The following is a 20,252-nucleotide window of genomic DNA, read 5'->3' as shown; positions in this document are numbered from 1 at the left end:
TGGATACGGCATCACCCGATCCATATCTGATCCATTGCCATCCCTACATACAACTGATAACTAAAGCACAGTTTTGAGAAAACGGCCCATAAGAAAGTCTTCGATCTTTATATTCTGAATCACCTCCTCCAATCACGTATACTTTCCCTCGAACGCAGCCTTGTTTCTTAGAATCCACAAACAGTGACAATTTCAGAATCAAAACTTGTAACGACCCGTCAAAATCGCTATTGACGCGGCACGTTAATCATTGATTCCACAGTGAGGTTTTGACCTATATATGATACGTTTTGATAAAATATTGCATTCATTAAAATAAGTGACTTTCTAAACATAGAAAGTTATAAACATGTGGGCGAGTGCTTAGGTATAAGCAAAACCCCGAAATACATAAGTCTTTAATTTACAGGTTGACATCACAGTCCAATTATTTATTACACAACGCAGTTTTATTTTGAATGCAATAAACTTTGTACAAAGCATGAGAGACTCCATGCAGGCAACAAGCACATCACAGCGGAAGCATTCTAAGGACCTGAGAATAAAACATGCTAAAAAGTCAACACGAATGTTGGTGAGTTATAGGTTTAATTGCTCGAGTCATAAACATGTATAAAGATAGACCACAAGATTTCATCAAAAGTTTATCAATAGATTCTACGTAACAGAGCACCCTGGTAACTAAACTTAACGCTATAGTGATAATTACCCCATTCGTTTTAATACACGCAAACCAACGTGTCTTAAACTCAAATAACATACGTCCGTTAAAAGGCTAGCGCTCTAGCTCGGACGGGGATGTCAAGCCCTATGGATCCATATACAATTATTCGCGCCCACCAGTCCATATCCTATGTACTGGCAGCTACTAGTTACCAAAGCTAAGGGATTTCCGGTTTAACTCAGTGTAGAATTTAGTATGTACTTGTGTCTTATCGCGTTTAAAATAAATTGCATGTATTCTCAGCCCAAAAATATTTAAAGTATTTAAAAAGGGATCTATAACTCACAGTTCAATATTGAGACTCAATATTGTTGGCAAATTGCGTAGACGTAATGATGGTAGACGACTGTATGGTTGGCCTTGGATTCAAGAACAATACCCCGAACAATACCCAATATTTCCTTAGCTTAAAGCGGTTTGAAACCCGAATTAAAAATACCCTCGAATATACTTTATTATTATTAAACTTAAAATTAAAATTATAATTAAAATTATAAATATAAATTTTAAGTACAGAATAAGAATGAAAAAAATCGTCGAGCAAAACTGACCTTTTATAGTACTTTTCGATTTACTGTAGCTCATGCGATCGCATGAGTTTTCAGTGTTTTTGCCATGCGATCGCATGGCCGCCTTTTCTGTTTTTGTTTGCTAGTTCGTCGACATCAAATAGTGTTACTGTAGCAAATAGTGTTTACTGCAGCAAATAGTGTACTGTAGCAAATAGTGTTTTACTGTAGCAAATACTGTTTACTGTAGCAAATAGTGTTTCACTGTAGCAAATCACTGTAGCAAACTCGTTTTCACTGTAGCACTGTATCAAAATACGGTTTCACTGCAGCAAATAGTGTTTTACTTTAGCAAATTGTGTTTTACTGTAGCAAAGTAATTTTTACTGTAGCAAATAGGGTTTTACTGTAGGAAAGTCGTTTTTTACTTGTACATATATATATACATACATATAATTGTTCATGAATCATCGAGAGTAATCAAAGGTAATTGTATATATGAAACAGTTCTAAAATTTTGAGACTCAATCTAACAGACTTTGTTTAGCGTGTTAAAATAATAAATCGTATAGAGAATTGGTTTAAATAAGTCAAAAAATTTTGGGTCATCACAGTACCTCCCCCTTAAAGAAAATTTCATCCCGAAATTTTGAGTAGTACCTGTTTCATGAGCGATATCAGTGAACAAATGTGGATACTTTTGCTTCATCTGATCTTCACGTTCCCAAGTAAACTCGGGTCCTCGTCTTGCGTTCCAACGAACCCTACCTATCGGTATTTTGCTTTGTTTTAATTGTTTGACCTCACGGTCCATGATTTCAACAGGTTCTTCGATAAAATGGAGTTTATCATTGATTCGTATTTCGTCAAGAGGAATTACGACATCCTCTTCAGCTAAACATTTCTTCAAATTTGACACGTGAAATGTGTTATGAACACTACTAAGTTCTTGCGGTAGCTTTAATCGATAAGCAATTGTTCCAACTCTTTCTGTGATTTCAAAGGGTCCTACGTACCTAGGACTTAACTTTCCTCGTTTACCGAATCGTACAACGCCTTTCCAGGGTGACACTTTCAACATGACTTTGTCGCCCACTTGAAATTCTAGCAGTTTTCTTCTTACATCAGCATAACTCTTTTGGCGACTCATGGCCGTTTTCAATCGCTGTTGTATTTGAATGATTTTTTCGGTGGTTTCGTGAATAATTTCTGGTCCAGTAAGTTGTCTTTCTCCTACTTCACTCCAACATATAGGAGATCTACACTTTCTACCGTAAAGTGCTTCAAATGACGCTGCGTTGATGCTCGTATGATAGCTGTTATTGTATGAAAATTCTGCCAACGGTAAGTGTCGATCCCAACTGGTTCCAAAGTCAATCACGCATGCCCGTAACATGTCTTCCAATGTTTGTATTGTTCTTTCACTTTGACCATCTGTCTGTGGGTGATAAGCGGTGCTCATATCTAATCGAGTTCCCAATGCTTTTTGTAATGACTGCCAGAAACGTGATGTGAATCGGGTGTCGCGATCAGATATGATAGAGATGGGTACACCATGCCTGGAAACTACTTCCTTCAAATATAGGCGTGCTAATTTCTCCATACTGTCTGTCTCCTTTATTGGTAGAAAGTGAGCTGATTTAGTTAGACGATCAACTATCACCCAAATAGTATCATGACTACTTGCAGTCCTTGGCAATTTCGTAATGAAATCCATAGTTATTCTTTCCCATTTCCACTGCGGAATTTCTGGTTGTTGCAGTAATCCTGACGGTTTTTGGTGCTCAGCTTTGACCTTTGCACACGTCAAACATTTGCTTACATAAGTAGCAATTTATGTCTTCATATTAGGCCACCAATAAAACTTCTTGAGATCGTGGTACATTTTCCCGTTTCCTGGGTGAATTGAGTACCTCGTTTTGTGTGCTTCATCTAGTACTAGTTGCCTTAGATTACCATGTTTTGGTACCCATATCCTATCAGCAAAATACAGGGTTCCATCGGCTTTTACTTCAAGCTGTTTTTCTAACCCTCTGCTCATTTCGCCTTTTCATTTTCTTTTTTTAAAGCCTCTAACTGTGCTGCTTGAATTTGCTTTATGAGATCAGTACGAATTGTAATATTCAAAGCTCGGACCCTAAGAGGTTTTACTCTTTCTTTTCGACTTAGGGCATCAGCTACAACATTAGCCTTTCCGGGGTGGTAACGGATTTCACAATCGTAATCGTTTAACAACTCTACCCAGCGACGTTGCCTCATATTGAGTTGTTTTTGATCAAAAATATGCTGAAGAATCTTATGGTCGGTGTACACTGTACACTTGGTGCCATATAGATAGTGTCTCCATATTTTGAGTGCAAAAACTACTGCTCCAAGTTCCAAATCGTGCGTCGTATAGTTCTTTTCATGAATTTTTAGTTGTCGTGAGGCGTATGCGATGACTTTTGTGCGTTGCATTAATACACATCCTAAACCTTGGCGTGAAGCATCACAATAGATCATGAAATCATCATTTCCTTCCGGTAATGACAAAATGAGTGCAGACGTTAACTTCTTCTTTAATAACTGGAATGAGGATTCCTGTTCTGTGGACCAATCATACTTCTTTCCCTTTTGAGTCAATGCAGTTAAGGGTTTGGCGATTCTAGAGAAATCTTGAATGAATCTTCGGTAGTAACCAGCAAGACCTAAGAATTGGCGGATTTGTGTTGGAGTCTTCGGTGTTTCCCATTTACTAATGGCTTCGATCTTGGCGGGGTCAACTTTAATTCCATGTTTACTGACAACATGGCCCAAAAATTGTACTTCTTGTAACCAGAAATCACACTTCGAAAATTTTGCGCACAATTCTTCTTTCTTGAGTATCTCCAGTACCAGTCTTAAGTGTTGCTCATGTTCTTCCTTGTTCTTCGAGTAAATCAATATGTCGTCGATAAAAACAATGACAAATATGTCTAAATACGGTCTACAGATGCGATTCATTAGATCCATGAATACTGCTGGAGCATTAGTTAATCCAAAAGGCATGACTAGAAATTCATAGTGACCGTAACGGGTTCTGAACGCGGTTTTAGGAACATCTTCTTCCTTCACTCTCAGCTGATGATATCCGGAGCGTAGATCAATCTTGGAATAAACACTTGATCCTTGTAATTGATCAAACAAATCATCAATCCTCGATAATGGGTACCGATTCTTGATCGTTAATTTGTTTAATTCTCGGTAATCTATGCACATTCTCATAGATCCATCCTTCTTCTTGACGAACAGAATAGGAGCACCCCAAGGTGAAAAACTAGGACGAATAAATCCACGGTCCGATAATTCTTGCAACTGGTCTTGTAATTCTTGCATTTCTGAAGGTGCAAGTCTATATGGAGATCGGGCTACAGGTGCAGCTCCTGGTATGAGATCAATCTGGAATTCTACACATCTGTGTGGAGGTAGCCCCGGTAATTCTTCTGGAAATACTCCGGGATATTCTCTTACAACCGGCATGTCATTAATGCTTCTTTCTTCAGTATCGATCTTCTTTACATGTGCCAGAATAGCATAACAACCTTTTCTTATAAGTTTCTGGGCCTTCATACAGCTGATAAAGTTCAGCTTTGAGTTGCTCTTCTCCCCATAAATCATTAATGACGTTTCATCCTTACGAGGGATGCGAATTGCTTTCTCAGCGCAAACAACTTCCGCTCTTGTTTTGGACATCCAGTCCATGCCAACGATTACGTCAAAACTTCCTAATTCTACGGGTATCAAATCGATTTTGAAGGTTTCACCAGCGAGATTCATTTCGCAACCATGGCAAATTTTATCGGCTTTTATCAGTTTACCATTAGCTAATTCAATAGTATATTTATCGTCTAGAGGTAATGATGCACATTTTAGTTTAAAACTAAAGTCTTTACACATATAACTTCTATCAGCACCCGTATCAAACATAATAGAAGCTAGTTGATTATTAACGGTAAACGTACCCGTGACAAGATTAGGATCCTCACGTGCTTTACTGGCACTAACATTAAATGCCCTCCCACGTGCGGGTTCTTTGTTCTTCTCCTTATCAGGGCATTGATTTATAAAGTGACCAGACTTCCCGCATCCAAAACATTTCTTGACATCGGTCAGTTTTGTCTTTACTTCAGAAACGGTGGCATAACAATCTTTCGCCACATGTCCTTTCTTGTTGCACTTATCACAGACCACTTGACAATAACCTGTATGATGTGTGTAACATCTTTTGCAGAACGGATGGGGTCCCTTATAGTTTGGACTTGCAGTTGCCCCATCTTGTTTACCTTTAAAAGTTTCTTGTTTCTTCAGGTGAGTACTTTTGCCCTTATAGTCTTCCCATTTCCTCTTTCCTTCAGTTGTCTTGACTTCGGTAATTGGTGCCTTAATCGAACTCTCTGTGATCTGGTCCATGAGTTGGTGTGCCATTGTCATGGCTTCCTGCATCGTATTCGGTTTGGACGATGTAACATTTCCTTTGATATTGATCGATAAACCGTCAATATACAGTTCTATCTTTCGTTTCTCCTTTGGCACCAATTCGGGACACAACAAGGCTAGTTCCATGAAACGCTTTTCATAGTTATTGAGATTCGCGCCGATAACCTTCAGATTACGTAACTCAGATTCCATTTTTCTGATCTCGTTTCGAGGACAGTACTCCTCGATTAGCATCTTTTTCAGTTCTTCCCAAGAGATATCATATGCCGTATCTATTCCTTCTGCTTTAGCATAATTGTTCCACCAAGTAAGTGCACCATCTTGCAACGTGCACGAAGCATACTTTGACTTGTCTCCGTTCGCACAATTACTTATTTTGAAAACGGACTCCATCTTTTCAAACCATCGGGTTAGACCGACTGGTCCCTCAGTTCCACTAAACGTCTGTGGTTTGCATCCTTGAAAAGTTTTGTATGAGCATCCGTTTCGTGAGTTTATGTTTACGGCTGCTGCTTTGGCTGCTGCTTCAGCTGTTGCTTTTGCTGCTTCGGTTGCAGCAATTCTTTCATTCACACGTTTCTCGACTAGTTGCTCAAACTCAGCATCCGACATTTGAGACATGTTTCTTCAATAAACACAACAGATATAATTTAATCATATAGAATATTATAGGTAAAATGAGTTGTCAATAGTTAATCGTAGCATATTAATAATATGAACCAATTATTATAAAAGCCTTTTCTTCTTATTAGCATTTTATAATTATTTCTAGGGTATTACCTACCCGTTAAGTTCATACATAATAGCTAGTACAAGGAATTAACTACTAAAATCCTAATAATATTCCACTATGAAAAATTATAGCGAGTTACTACATTATTATGTAATAATAATAATAAGAAGTAGTAATAATACAAATAATCATTCCATGCATTTATTATTAATAAACCAAAATAATACAATACCATACAATACTGATATTTTACATAACAAGATAGAGTAGCACACATAAGCAATAAAATAGCGCATGGAAGATTTTTGGTTGCGAGGTCGTTTATTCAGAACTATCAGAAACTTCTTCCCATTTGGTTCTCTCTGCCAATTGTTTGTGTGCACATGGTCCGACAGATATTCTGGCAGTGTATTTTATTTTTAGTTGGGGTTTTGAGGTACCCGTTGCCTCAGTGGGTTTAATACAATAAGGGTGGTTACGGATCGAATGGTCATGTTCTTTTTTAATAATTAAGGACATTTTATTATTGTGGTTGTTTTTATTATCTATAGCAAGTTGGAATTTCTCCTTAGTGATCTCTTTTATTTCATTAGCGAAATCCTCCTCCTTACTGATCTCGTCTGATGACGAACTGTCTGAGTCATGTGTAGGAGAATATGATGACGAACTGCAAGAATATGTACCGGTGGTCATGAACCGAAATCTGCCAGGCGTAATCGGCACAACCCGCCCGTCGGCGGTATATCTGGACCAATATCCATATTTGTTTAGAAATGGACGATCCTCGTTTACTCCAGGGATCATGGGTCCATGCCAACGATACTGTGGCTCCGGAAAACTAAAGCTGGGTGGAGCTGGAACCTCCTCTGGGTTTACCGGGAGTTGAGATTCCCCGGCTAACACAATTTCTTCTTTAATAGGTATTGGAACGCCCTTTTCAGTTGTGGATTGAATAGATTCAGTGTCCGATTCCGAGTCGTACAAAATGATAGGATTAGAGGAAGTCATCTATCACATAATTGAAACAAAAATTACGTTAGCATATAAATATATCACATATAATGTTTTTGACCAAATAATAAGCAAAAATCAGTAAAAACAGATATGGTCATAGTCCAGACTCACTAATGCATCATAACAATTACCAGTTAAACACACTAATGTAATTTCTGGTTCCCTATGACCTCAAGCTCGGATACCAACTGTAACGACCCGTCAAAATCGCTATTGACGCGGCACATTAATCATTGATTCCACAGTGAGGTTTTGACCTCTATATGATACGTTTTGATAAAATATTGCATTCATTAAAATAAGTGACTTTCTAAACATAGAAAGTTATAAACATGTGGGCGAGTGCTTAGGTATAAGCAAAACCCCGAAATACATAAGTCTTTAATTTACAGGTTGACATCACAGTCCAATTATTTATTACACAACGCAGTTTTATTTTGAATGCAATAAACTTTGTACAAAGCATGAGAGACTCCATGCAGGCAACAAGCACATCACAGCGGAAGCATTCTAAGGACCTGAGAATAAAACATACTAAAAAGTCAACACGAATGTTGGTGAGTTATAGGTTTAATTGCTCGAGTCATAAACATGTATAAAGATAGACCACAAGATTTCATCAAAAGTTTATCAATAGATTCTACGTAACAGAGCACCCTGGTAACTAAACTTAACGCTATAGTGATAATTACCCCATTCGTTTTAATACACGCAAACCAACGTGTCTTAAACTCAAATAACATACGTCCGTTAAAAGGCTAGCGCTCTAGCTCGGACGGGGATGTCAAGCCCTACGGATCCATATACAATTATTCGCGCCCACCAGTCCATATCCTATGTACTGGCAGCTACTAGTTACCAAAGCTAAGGGATTTCCGGTTTAACTCAGTGTAGAATTTAGTATGTACTTGTGTCTTATCGCGTTTAAAATAAATTGCATGTATTCTCAGCCCAAAAATATTTAAAGTATTTAAAAAGGGATCTATAACTCACAGTTCAATATTGAGACTCAATATTGTTGGCAAATTGCGTAGACGTAATAATGGTAGACGACTGTATGGTTGGCCTTGGATTCAAGAACAATACCCCGAACAATACCCAATATTTCCTTAGCTTAAAGCGGTTTGAAACCCAAATTAAAAATACCCTCGAATATACTTTATTATTATTAAACTTAAAATTAAAATTATAATTAAAATTATAAATATAAATTTTAAGTACAGAATAAGAATGAAAAAAATCGTCGAGCAAAACTGACCTTTTATAGTACTTTTCGATTTACTGTAGCTCATGCGATCGCATGAGTTTTCAGTGTTTTTGCCATGCGATCGCATGGCCGCCTTTTCTGTTTTTGTTTGCTAGTTCGTCGACATCAAATAGTGTACTGTAGCAAATAGTGTTTACTGCAGCAATAGTGTTTACTGTAGCAAATAGTGAGCACTGTACCAAAATACGGTTTCACTGTAGCAAATAGTGTTTTACTGTAGCAAATTTTGTTTTACTGTAGCAAAGTAATTTTTACTGTAGCAAATAGGGTTTTACTGTAGGAAAGTCGTTTTTTACTTGTACATATATATATACATACATATAATTGTTCATGAATCATCGAGAGTAATCAAAGGTAATTGTATATATGAAACAGTTCTAAAATTTTGAGACTCAATCTAACAGACTTTGTTTAGCGTGTTAAAATAATAAATCGTATAGAGAATTGGTTTAAATAAGTCAAAAATTTTCGGGTCATCACAAAACTCAATAGAGGCTCGAATTATTTTTTCGGATATTATTTATATTTGAATGCTACTTAATAGTTGTTTACATGAAAAAAGCTATAAATTGTAAAAATATATGAGGTCTAATAGTTAAAAATAATAGTGTTCAATACAATTTAAAGAGTACATTGGTTGTATACAAAAAAAATAATATAAATTCTAAAAATATACGGGTTCTACAATTAAATTTAATAGGTCCTAAAGTTAATTAATTGTGTCCTATACAATTTGAAAAGTAATATATAATAAAAAAAAAATCTAAATTAGTGGTGTCTGTGACCCCACGAGTCACAATATAGAAATCGCCCCTGTCCACGAACTCCAACACGTAGACAAACCAATCAATTTCTATGATTTCATATCCTTTACAGTTCACAATGACGGACCTTGAAAAATTATTATGAATTTCTTTTATAAGTGTGACAACATAACTTTTTTTATAAGGTCTGATATTCGAATTATGTCTAGATCGAATATTTTGTGATGACTAGAGAAGAGTTGTAAAGAGCTAGGGAGTAATCCTGCTGAGCGGGGTTCAGAGTATGGGTCGGATTACTCACTCTCTAGGAAGCCCGTTTAGGGAAAGTTTTCGACCTTTTTTTATCAAATGATATTAACGTAGAATATAAAATTTTGGTTTTGTAAGTCATATATATGCAAAATACTGAAATTCGTATAAGCATTGAGATTAATAACAAATAAACAATATAATACAAAAGCATGACAATTCCGGATGGGAGACTCTCAATATCATATCAGGTAACAATAAAAATGCAAATTGTAGCCCTTTTAATTGAGAGTATTTGATTTTTAGGATCAACGAAATATGAGAACGTATGAGACCAAAACGGTGACAACTCACAAATCCTACAAGTCTTCACCATTTTGGTCATATCTCCCTCATATGAACTCAAATTTAGTTGACGGCGAAATATTATTAAAAGCTAGCAAGATGCTATAAAATTACAAACAGTTCATGATGCAGCCAAACATTCCAATCAACCATACTAACCGAATATATAGAATTAAGCCAATCAAAAGTAGAAACAATATGAAGTCTAAAATATGGCTCTTTTTAAACGAGTCAGGCTTGATAATAACATCATTCCAGAATCTCCAAAAACAGCCCAAAGTGTGGCTATGTAGATATAGTGAAGCACAAGAGACGACTTCGGATTAGGGGGAAACGATGCGAGCCAATTACGTAGGTCCATCGGTCCATCTAGGCAAAGTGATACCAGTCTACAACCAAACTTGAATCGCAGTCGGGCATTGAAAAAAAATATGAGCTGCATCTTCAATGGCATACCCACAATCCGAACACGAGTAAGTTGGACAAGAGGTATTAAGATCCTGAAGACTCCTCTTATTCGAGAGACGATTGACGACCACGCACCAAAAGAAGACAATAACTTTAACATGGAGGACTTTGTTCCAATGAGTACACCTACACACATCCATAGAACTATCCATTAAAAGCCGAATTCGACGTGCAGAGAATTCATGATCAGAAGTAAGCGACCAGCTCCACTTGTCATCAACATCAGAACAAGAAACCTGCGATAAAATATTAGAAAGATCAGCAAGGTGCGCTGCTTCAGCCCCACCTCTCGCCTCCCTTCGCCAATGTCACTGCCACTGCCACTGCCGAGAATTATGATTCCATCTTTCGCTGACCAAATAAGAGTTATAAATGTCTAAGCGAAAGAGGCGAGGAAACATGTCACAAAGGATGAAACCATTACACCAACGATCTAGCCAGAACCCTGTTGAGCAACCAACCATTACCGATGACGATTGTCATTACATTAGGGGGAACAATCTGAGCAAAATGCAAGGATAAAAGGCAGCGATTTATATGACCCCAGCAGCTTGAAGTCGAGCTATTAACAGAAGGATGCAGGCCATCCGGTTGCAACCCGTGAATCGATTTAAAAATTTTGACCCATATTTGATCTTTATTGTGAACGTATCTCCACCTCCATTTGAAAAGAAGCGCCTTATCAAGAGAATCCATGCTAACAACACCGAGGCCACACTTCTCTTTGGTTTTCAAGATCTCAGCCCACTTGACCCAATGGATATTGTGATCGCCTAAATTACCCCCAATTCGCCCGAATTGATTTAATTCGGCTATTAGTGTTCCTAACTTTATGTCTATACGTAGGGATACCGACATACAGAATAATTAGTGACAAAACGAGACGAATAGTTGGGATGCCATATCCAAGACCCCAACCCAAGTTTTCTAGAATATAAACAAGACCAAGGGTGGCGTGCACCCATGAAGCTGCTGAACATCCACTAGTTGAAAAAGGACACTTTGAGTCGTTTTTCACCAGGGACAAAGTCATCAAATTTGTCAGCACTAAAAGTTGAAATATTGGGTTAGGTCCCACCAGCACCTATAGTTATGATGTATAAAAATGAACAGAAAAATGCAATTTGAAAAGTAGTGACTTTGTTGCATACTTCATTTATGCATTTTGGCTTCAAAAACTTGACAGAAACTGCTAATGTCAATAGCACCATCCCCTAAAAACATTAATTATTCGGTAAGAAACAGTTCAATCATGTAAAAATGAACTTCACGACTGAGAAGTTTAGGCAAGCAATGATTATTTATAACCTAACAAATGAGTTGCATGATCCATATATGATATATTCATATATTTGAATCAGATGCAGCTGTATTCTTGTTTGCATATTCTTAAATGTACAATTTCTACAGAAAAAAATGAAGAAAAAAGTCCACTGAAGTTGACATATAACGCAAATTATTGGGCACTTAACTTTGGTTGGTCAGAAGAAATACTCCTCCATCCCAAAATAATTGTTCCGTTTGACTTTTCAGTCATTCTTTTTAAATTTTAACTTTAAATATTTTTATTGTGCTATATAATATTTGATGAGAAATACGGAGTAATGAATGGATTCGGTTTTAAAATGTGTATCACTGGTATAACTTTCAGCAAATATTATATAACACAAACAAATATATTTAAAGTCAAAGTTGTGTAAAGTCAAAGTAGGACAATAATTTTGGGACGGAACTCGGAAGAACTATAAGCCAATGTTCCCTTTTTCTTTGCTTAAAGAAAGTGATGGACCAAATTCCACACAAAAAAGCAGCAAACATCTGAATCGTAATCATAGTTATCTCTTCGAACAATCATTATAGATACATAAAATACGGATAATGAGAATGACAGTCGTAATGTCCGCATTAAAGTATTTCTTTTATGCATATAATTTTGAAATTTTGATATTTCACGATCAAATACTGGACTGCTGCAGGTTTGGTGGGCAAAAATTACTACCATTGACGTATGAAAAATCATCTTTATGACAGGTCCTAGGGCTGTTTATACTTGATAATAAAACCCCATAAGTAGATACACAAATATAATAACATACCAGAACATATTATGAGAGATGACAAGATGAATGTCCTTAAACGACCCAAATAAGAATCTACGATAAATGCCCCATGAATTGGTGTCATCCAAACTGCTCCTGACAAATTATTCACGTTTCTAACAGATGCAGCTGTGTCTTCATGTAATTGTATTCATCATAATTATCTTATAATTATGATTCACCTTGGGTCTGACTTGCAATGATTCATCATTGAACCCTAATAAACGACTAATATCTTGGAGCATTATTTATATTAATCATAGAAGCATATTTTATTAAGATGCGAAGAATGAATGATACAGTTAAAACTGACTGTGCCATCTCGTGTGTAAACTTTTTCTTCCATTTGATAATTTTGGATTGTGCCAACTATGAGTTATATGCTATTCTTGTTCTCATTCACACCACGCACTTCAAATTGATAATTTTGTAACATGAACTGATCTAATGCAAACGATTACCATGAGATGGATAAAAAAAATCAGATATGTCTTAATCCAAGGTATGAAATTTTTAGAATTTGGCATAAATTTTAGTAAAATTGTGATGTCACACATCTGGCTTCATTTCACAAATGTTACCGAATAAATAGGCTCAACACGTACCCAACATCACACATCTGACCCCATTTGGGTCATGCTACTGAGTACATGATACTATTTATCTTATCTCCTGATATATGATATTCTAGATACTTCTACATTAGGTAATCTCAGAACCTATAAAATCCTAAAATAACCAATAATGCATACATTTCCTAAAAAGGACAAGAGCACTTGTAGGTAGCACTTCAAACTGCCCTACAGAACTATTGAATACGTAACATCTAACGATCATTTAGTCATAACAAACCTAACAAGAAGTCAGGGACAACCTCTGTGACCAAACATCAAAATGAATAATCTAACATTATGATCAATACTAATTCAGAAAACTAGCAAATACATATTACCCATCATGCAGGGTGCTATTTTCTTTTTAAGTGATTGTACAAGCTATCAAAAGAATTAGCTAATATCATTAGTTTAACATTAAAGAATCCTTTCACTTAATAGTAAACAGTACAACTCACTATCTTATCGAAAGAATTAGCATATATTTAGTTTAACACAAAGCCAGAGTCCTTTGACATCAACTAGGGATGATAATAGTCGCAAAGGTTACAACCAGGATGTCTACTCTGACTAATAATAAAGACAAAAAGGCATCACTAACTAAAAGACTGGGATTAGTAAGTGAATGATGTAAAGATTTGCATACTTTAAGGGCATTGGCAGCATCAATCAATCAACCATAATGAAAACAAAGTCCAAATTCCTAACGAGCTCCACAGCTTAAGCATCTTTAGAGACATTTCAACATCTCGTTAGGTTATGCTTAGTCAACATTAGTATATCACTAAAACCAATCAATAAAACCTTCTAATCGGAACACTATTACGTGTCCTGCTGTATTACTATCAATACCCATGAGGGCACCATTGTTCTTAACATCAAAGAAAGAGCAAAGCTACCCTACATAGCATTTCATTAGAGAGGTTATGTGAACTCAATAAAGGGTGAAGTCAACTTGTCTTCCTATCATGGGCAAGCTTTAGCTAGTCATGCGAAAAATCAATGTGCCTTTATGTTACATTAAATTTATAGATAATTAGGATTTAGTATTTACATATGAATTCAAACATCAAACGATATAACCCACTTGAACAGGGGGCTGAAAGACAGCAGGGGAGTGTTTTAACAAATTTCTAAAAACGATATGGAGTCGCTCATTTCATTCGCTTGATCAGATACACAACTGTTATGCCAAATTCTATCACTATATAATGTAATTGACAAAGTTGGACCGACAATTAGATACTCAAGTAACTTGCTGGCATGTTGATAATATTGATAAGTAACAGATATATTAAGTATACTATGACATATGCAAGTGTAAGTGTGTGAATATACCAGAAACTGACCTAAGTGAGACAGTCCTACATACATTAAGAGAACAATTTCTAATCTTTAAACTGACATTTGCTCCACTTCTTCAACTTGTAGTTCATAGTCATCAATTTCTTTGAAGTAAGCTCTCTGCTGGTTGATATAATCTTGTAGCATAAGATATTCTTTATAACATCCATTTGACATGCATTTCCACTTCTGCATAACAGAGATCATTAAGAACCTTTTCATAGTTAGGTATGCAATCCAATTTTAACACAGGTAGTAAATGTGTGTTGGGCAGCGGGTCAAAACAGTAATAAAATGATACGGGTTGATTTTACCAAAACATTTTATCCCCAACAATTCAAAGTTAACTAGTTCAATAATAATACTATAATAGTTTTTTTTTCGTTAACAGAAAACCACTTGAGAATCTATTGACTGAATCGACCCATACTAAATAACTAGTTTCTATTGATACAATGTAAGTGAATCGACCTAGCCTTTTACCCTGTTACCGATACAATGTAACTGAAATACTGAATCGACCCATACTAAATGAATATAAGAGCTATATATTAATTTGTGAAAGTGAACTCTGAATAAGTAGTTACAAACTGAATTAGAGTTGCAAAAGAGTATTCAAGGGATGCAACCAAACCTTATTGTTTGACAGTGGCTCTACCGAAAACTTAGATCGTAATGCATCTTCCACTCCATCAGCTTCAATTCTACACAAAGACAGAACATGTAAATGTTAAGTGATTATTCAACGGTAACTATATAGACTATAGAGGTTATTAACTTATTATTCCATAATTTATTTAAAATCTCAAAGAGTAGTATTAACCCAAATTTAGAAGATAACTAAACGATAATTACTACTCGTAATTGTAAACGTATCATAATCTTCTTGTCAGTAACAATCTTATATTTCTTTGTGCTAACATAGAAAAACACCTGTTACTTTTAGTCCTCAACTGAGAGCCAAAACTTGTAGCCTTTGTCTTGCTCTTAGTTTTCAGCATTGTTCGTCTTCGAATACACCCGATACGATTCCCATCACCAACACAATCACCTAGGCAATATTAAAAGCACAGCAATATACTTATTAACATAGTTATCCACAGATGAAACAGTCATAATTCATAATTCAACTACACAAAATACAAATAACAGGAATAAATTCAGTCACACAAGTAACAAAAAGTAATTCAGAAACAGATAACATATACAGATAGTTGCATTCCAGTTATAAATTGAATAGAGGCAGCTAAGGCATTTTAATATCAAAATTCAAAATTAAAAACCCTAAATGCAAATCTAATTACAATTAACTAACTGATTGTGTGTGAAAGAGAGATAGTGTGTACCAGGTATAGGAGTCGGAGGATTCAGAATCAAATGATGGTCGGTCGGAAGGGTAATTGGATGTTGCAGACGATTAGGGTTTTGGGCGAGTGATGCGTTATTATCATTCGATTTGGGGATGAGATTGGTGAGGGGTTTGGTGTGAATTAGTGAGAATGATTTCATTCGTGTATTTTGTGATTCAGGATGTTCCGCCATTGATTCCTTTATAAATAGTCAGCTTGTTAGAGGCGCGATTATTGAGCTCGTAAATGGCGGGAAAATATGAAGGAAAACTGAAAATCACAAAAACTAACACAAAGGCATTAAAATCTTAATAAAGCAATTAATCTAAAATTAAAATTAATTAATATCGACCATTAGATTGATTAGTTACATTGTTACCATCATAATCTAACAATCTAAATTATCTTTATTATCTAATGAGTAATAGAGTAATAAGTACTTTTAAATTATCTTTATTCTCTAATAAGCCTTGAAAAATACGGTCATCTATTCTCCTTCCAGTATATCGTAAAAAGAAAATGACAACTACCGTCAATATAAAAAGATCGATTCAAAGAGATCTCTGGAGTTTGATTCAAATAGATTTGATTCAAGAAGGTGTTTGTCATCGCAATCATCTTCATCCATGACGAGTTTGATCGAAGATACGTGTTTCTCCTTCTGCTTCTTTTGTGTTTTTGATATTGTTAAAATTAGGGATTTGAATTGCTTATGTTCACTGATTGATAAAAAAACACGGGACTGTCGTTATCAAACCGTCATTATCAATAGATATCGATTCTAGAAGATCAGTTCAAGAATCTGTTTGTCATCGCAATCATCTACATCCATGACGAGTATCTTGGAAGGTGTCTGTTTTTGCTTCTTTTAGTTTTTTATTATTGCCAAAATTGGAGCTTTTGATTGTGATTGTTCACTTGTGGGAAAAAAAATCGAATTAAACAAATCATAATCGTATTAAGCGTTAAATCAAACTAAATCAACTAAACAGAACACATAACTACGGGTTTGGTTAACTTTTTTTTATTAACCGCAATTTATGGGACGGTTATGAAAATAAAAAATATATGTACCAATTTAACCGCACCGCCACATTTTATTTATAATTACGATATCATACACATTGTGTTCTACAATATATAATAAAAGCTTTATAGAAATCGAGCCAAAATAAATAACTAAGATTAGTTAGCGGAGAATTGCCTGTTACAGACTTTTGAGATATGATAAACGTCATGAAAACGAGACTCTATAATTCACTATTAAACTCTAATACGTTTTTCGTCGTTCCTTGTACTTGTTGTAATAGATGTATACTTAAACCTTTCAACTTTCATAATCGGAGAGTTTAAATATCCTAACTTTAATATTAGATAGTTTAATATGCTAAGTTGGTCCGTTCGATGCAAATTTATTGAATTTTTGTTGTAAATGATTAACCGACTTAAAAACTTTTATCTACACGTTAATTGAATTAACAGCATTAATCAAACCGCTTATTTAGTTGAACGGGACTAAAAATATTGACTTTTCGAAGTTTAGTTATGAGAGCAGAGTTTGTCTCTAACCGCCCCAGCCCCAGCTCGCTACTGATTAACATGCTTTCTAACAGTGTATATGTTACGATGAATTGCTAATATCGATTACCTTGACATATTTAGCAGTGCATGCATCAAAGATAGTTATCAAAGATAGTTTGGATCTAGTGACTATGGTCGGCGATGGTGAATGAGATAAGTGGGGGACAATTCATTTGTTCTATCAATAAATAAAGTGGGCCTTCACCCAATTCTCAAGCCCGAAACCATTGGCTTCTCTCCAAGTTTATTTTAATTGTATTCTACGGACTACTTTTTAATTTTTTATACTCTAACAAACGTGTAATAAAGTTATACAGGCGCCTCAATTATGATTTTATGATGCATTAACCGACACAAATCACAGTATTAATTTTAAAATCTAACGAGTCTCTGCAAATGTACTACGTAATATATTGTCATTTTATTTTTCGGTTCTATAATTTTTTTTTTTTTTTTGAATAAAAATGAATTTAATACAAGTGTTATCATCATACAAACTAACACACATATGCATCGTTTTGAAAATTTCACTTGAGGATCAAAAGAAGGGTCAACCATGTAACCTGAAAAGATATATGTCAATATGTAAAACGATAGGGAAGTTGATTTAATATTTATGAATGAACACCAATCGAACACTGTCATGGGATAGGGAGAGGTCATGGGTTCGATCCTTAGACATAACAAGATTTTTTTTAAAACCAATTGAACACTAATAATTGTGGTATATATTGACCCTATAGAGAGCTTTTACTGAATTCGTTCACGGGCCTCTACCTAGGTTCACTGCCCGAATGGATGTGTTCCCGCGTACCGTCGATCGGGTTCGAGTTTCCGCCCGAACGTGTGTGTTAAGTGCAAATGATGAAGGTCGTTGAAATAAATGATCTATTGATGCCAAAAAATCGCCGTTCAAAAAAAAAAAATGAATGAACACTTTCGGCTTTTATTTATTTATTTATTTATTATTATTATTTTTTAAAATGGATACTTTTAAAATGCTAAAATGAACCATTATATAAGTACAAAGTTAACATTTTTTTAATGGTGGTTACAAGTTAGTGGTAGAGCTAAGAGCCTAAGAATCATAGTCACGAGTGTTACTATTTAAAACTAAAAAAAAAAAAATAATTACACTATGAGTGTGTTTGAATTAAACTAGCTGGAGCTGAAGCTTATAGCTGGAGCTGGAGCTTATGGGCTAGAGCTGGAGTTGGAGCTTATGGTAGCTGGAGCTTATTATTTTTTATAAGTGTTTGGTAAACTAGCTGGAACTTATTTTCCAGTTCATAAGCTCTACTTTTTTTCATAAGCTACTAAAAGTAACTTCTTTTTCTAGAGCTTATAATTTTCATAAGCTCTACTTTTTATGTCTATCAAACAAAGCTTCTTACTTGAAACTTATTAAAATCATAAGCTCAAGCTCCTATAAGCTCCCATAAGCTCTTGCGCCAAACACACCCTATCTAATGTCACTTAAAAATATTTTACAATATTAAATGGTATCACTAATTAAAAACTTATTTTTTTTACTAGATAACGTATTTTACTGGTAGTCTGTGCTACTAGTGATAACGAGGTACATCCGCCCTTGTTAGGAGTCAATGACGAGAGTCTAAACGCGATGTCGGAACCCATCCACCTGCCCTCACAAGGAAATGCACACGGCGAACATAAGACGTCCGAGATCCCCGAGACCCATAACAAGCGCGGATAACCTCAAGGGAAATGTTTTACGTCTCATTGAGGTCAAATTCCCGACCTTTCATATGAGAAGTCATGTCACCATCAATACGCCAATACTCGACGTTTACAAAGTTAATAATTAAAAGGTGATTTTGATATATATATATATATATATATATATATATATATATATATATATATATATATATATATATATATATATATATATACATTTGAAATGCAAACACACACACACACTTTACACGAATATTTACAACAATAATTCACGAAATATGTCCACGACGGGACTTGAACCCTCAACCTCTTAGTTAAAAGGGCCACAACGATACCGCCACGCCAATGACCCTTTGGTTGATTGAAATATATATTTTGAAATATATGATTACAATATATATTTCAATCAAAATCACCTTTAAATTCCGTTAGATGTCCTTTATGTGATGATGATGTAGAAACTATTGAGCATACTTTAATTTTTTTCGTCATGCAATGGATATGTGGGTTCGGGTTTACAAATGGTGGGGCTTAGGTGCGGTTTCAAACTTAAGCATAAGCGAAATATTTTGTGTCAAATGCAATCGTTCCTTATCCCCACTTTGGTCGAGTATTTGGCAATCAATCGAGTGGACGTGTAGTTATTTGATATGGAAGAATCGTAATCAAAAAGTATTTTCTAATTCTTCATTGAGCGGTCCTACGGGTTTAATGGAAATTCAACTCAGGTCTTTTGAATGGATTTCTAATCGTATCAAGAATCGAAGATTGGATTGGCTAGGTTGGATCTCGGATCCATGGTCTTGTCTTGTGTAACGTAACATTTTAGTAGTTGCTATCTCCGCAACTTTTGTTGTTGTCATGTATTTGTGTAGTCGCGTGATTTGTGCTCTTTATACGTCGGTCTACTTTTCATTGTACGGGCTTTCCCCCTTAGTGGGCTTGCGTTAATATATAATCTTGCTATTCGAAAAAAAAAAAATTATTTCAATCAATTTTTCCCATAAACTTTATTACAGAGTAAAAACTAGTACAA

This window comes from Rutidosis leptorrhynchoides, chromosome 8, assembly GCF_046630445.1.
Source record: "Rutidosis leptorrhynchoides isolate AG116_Rl617_1_P2 chromosome 8, CSIRO_AGI_Rlap_v1, whole genome shotgun sequence".
In the NCBI taxonomy this organism is placed as follows: Eukaryota; Viridiplantae; Streptophyta; class Magnoliopsida; order Asterales; family Asteraceae; genus Rutidosis; species Rutidosis leptorrhynchoides.
Note: the sequence above shows the minus strand (reverse complement) of the source record.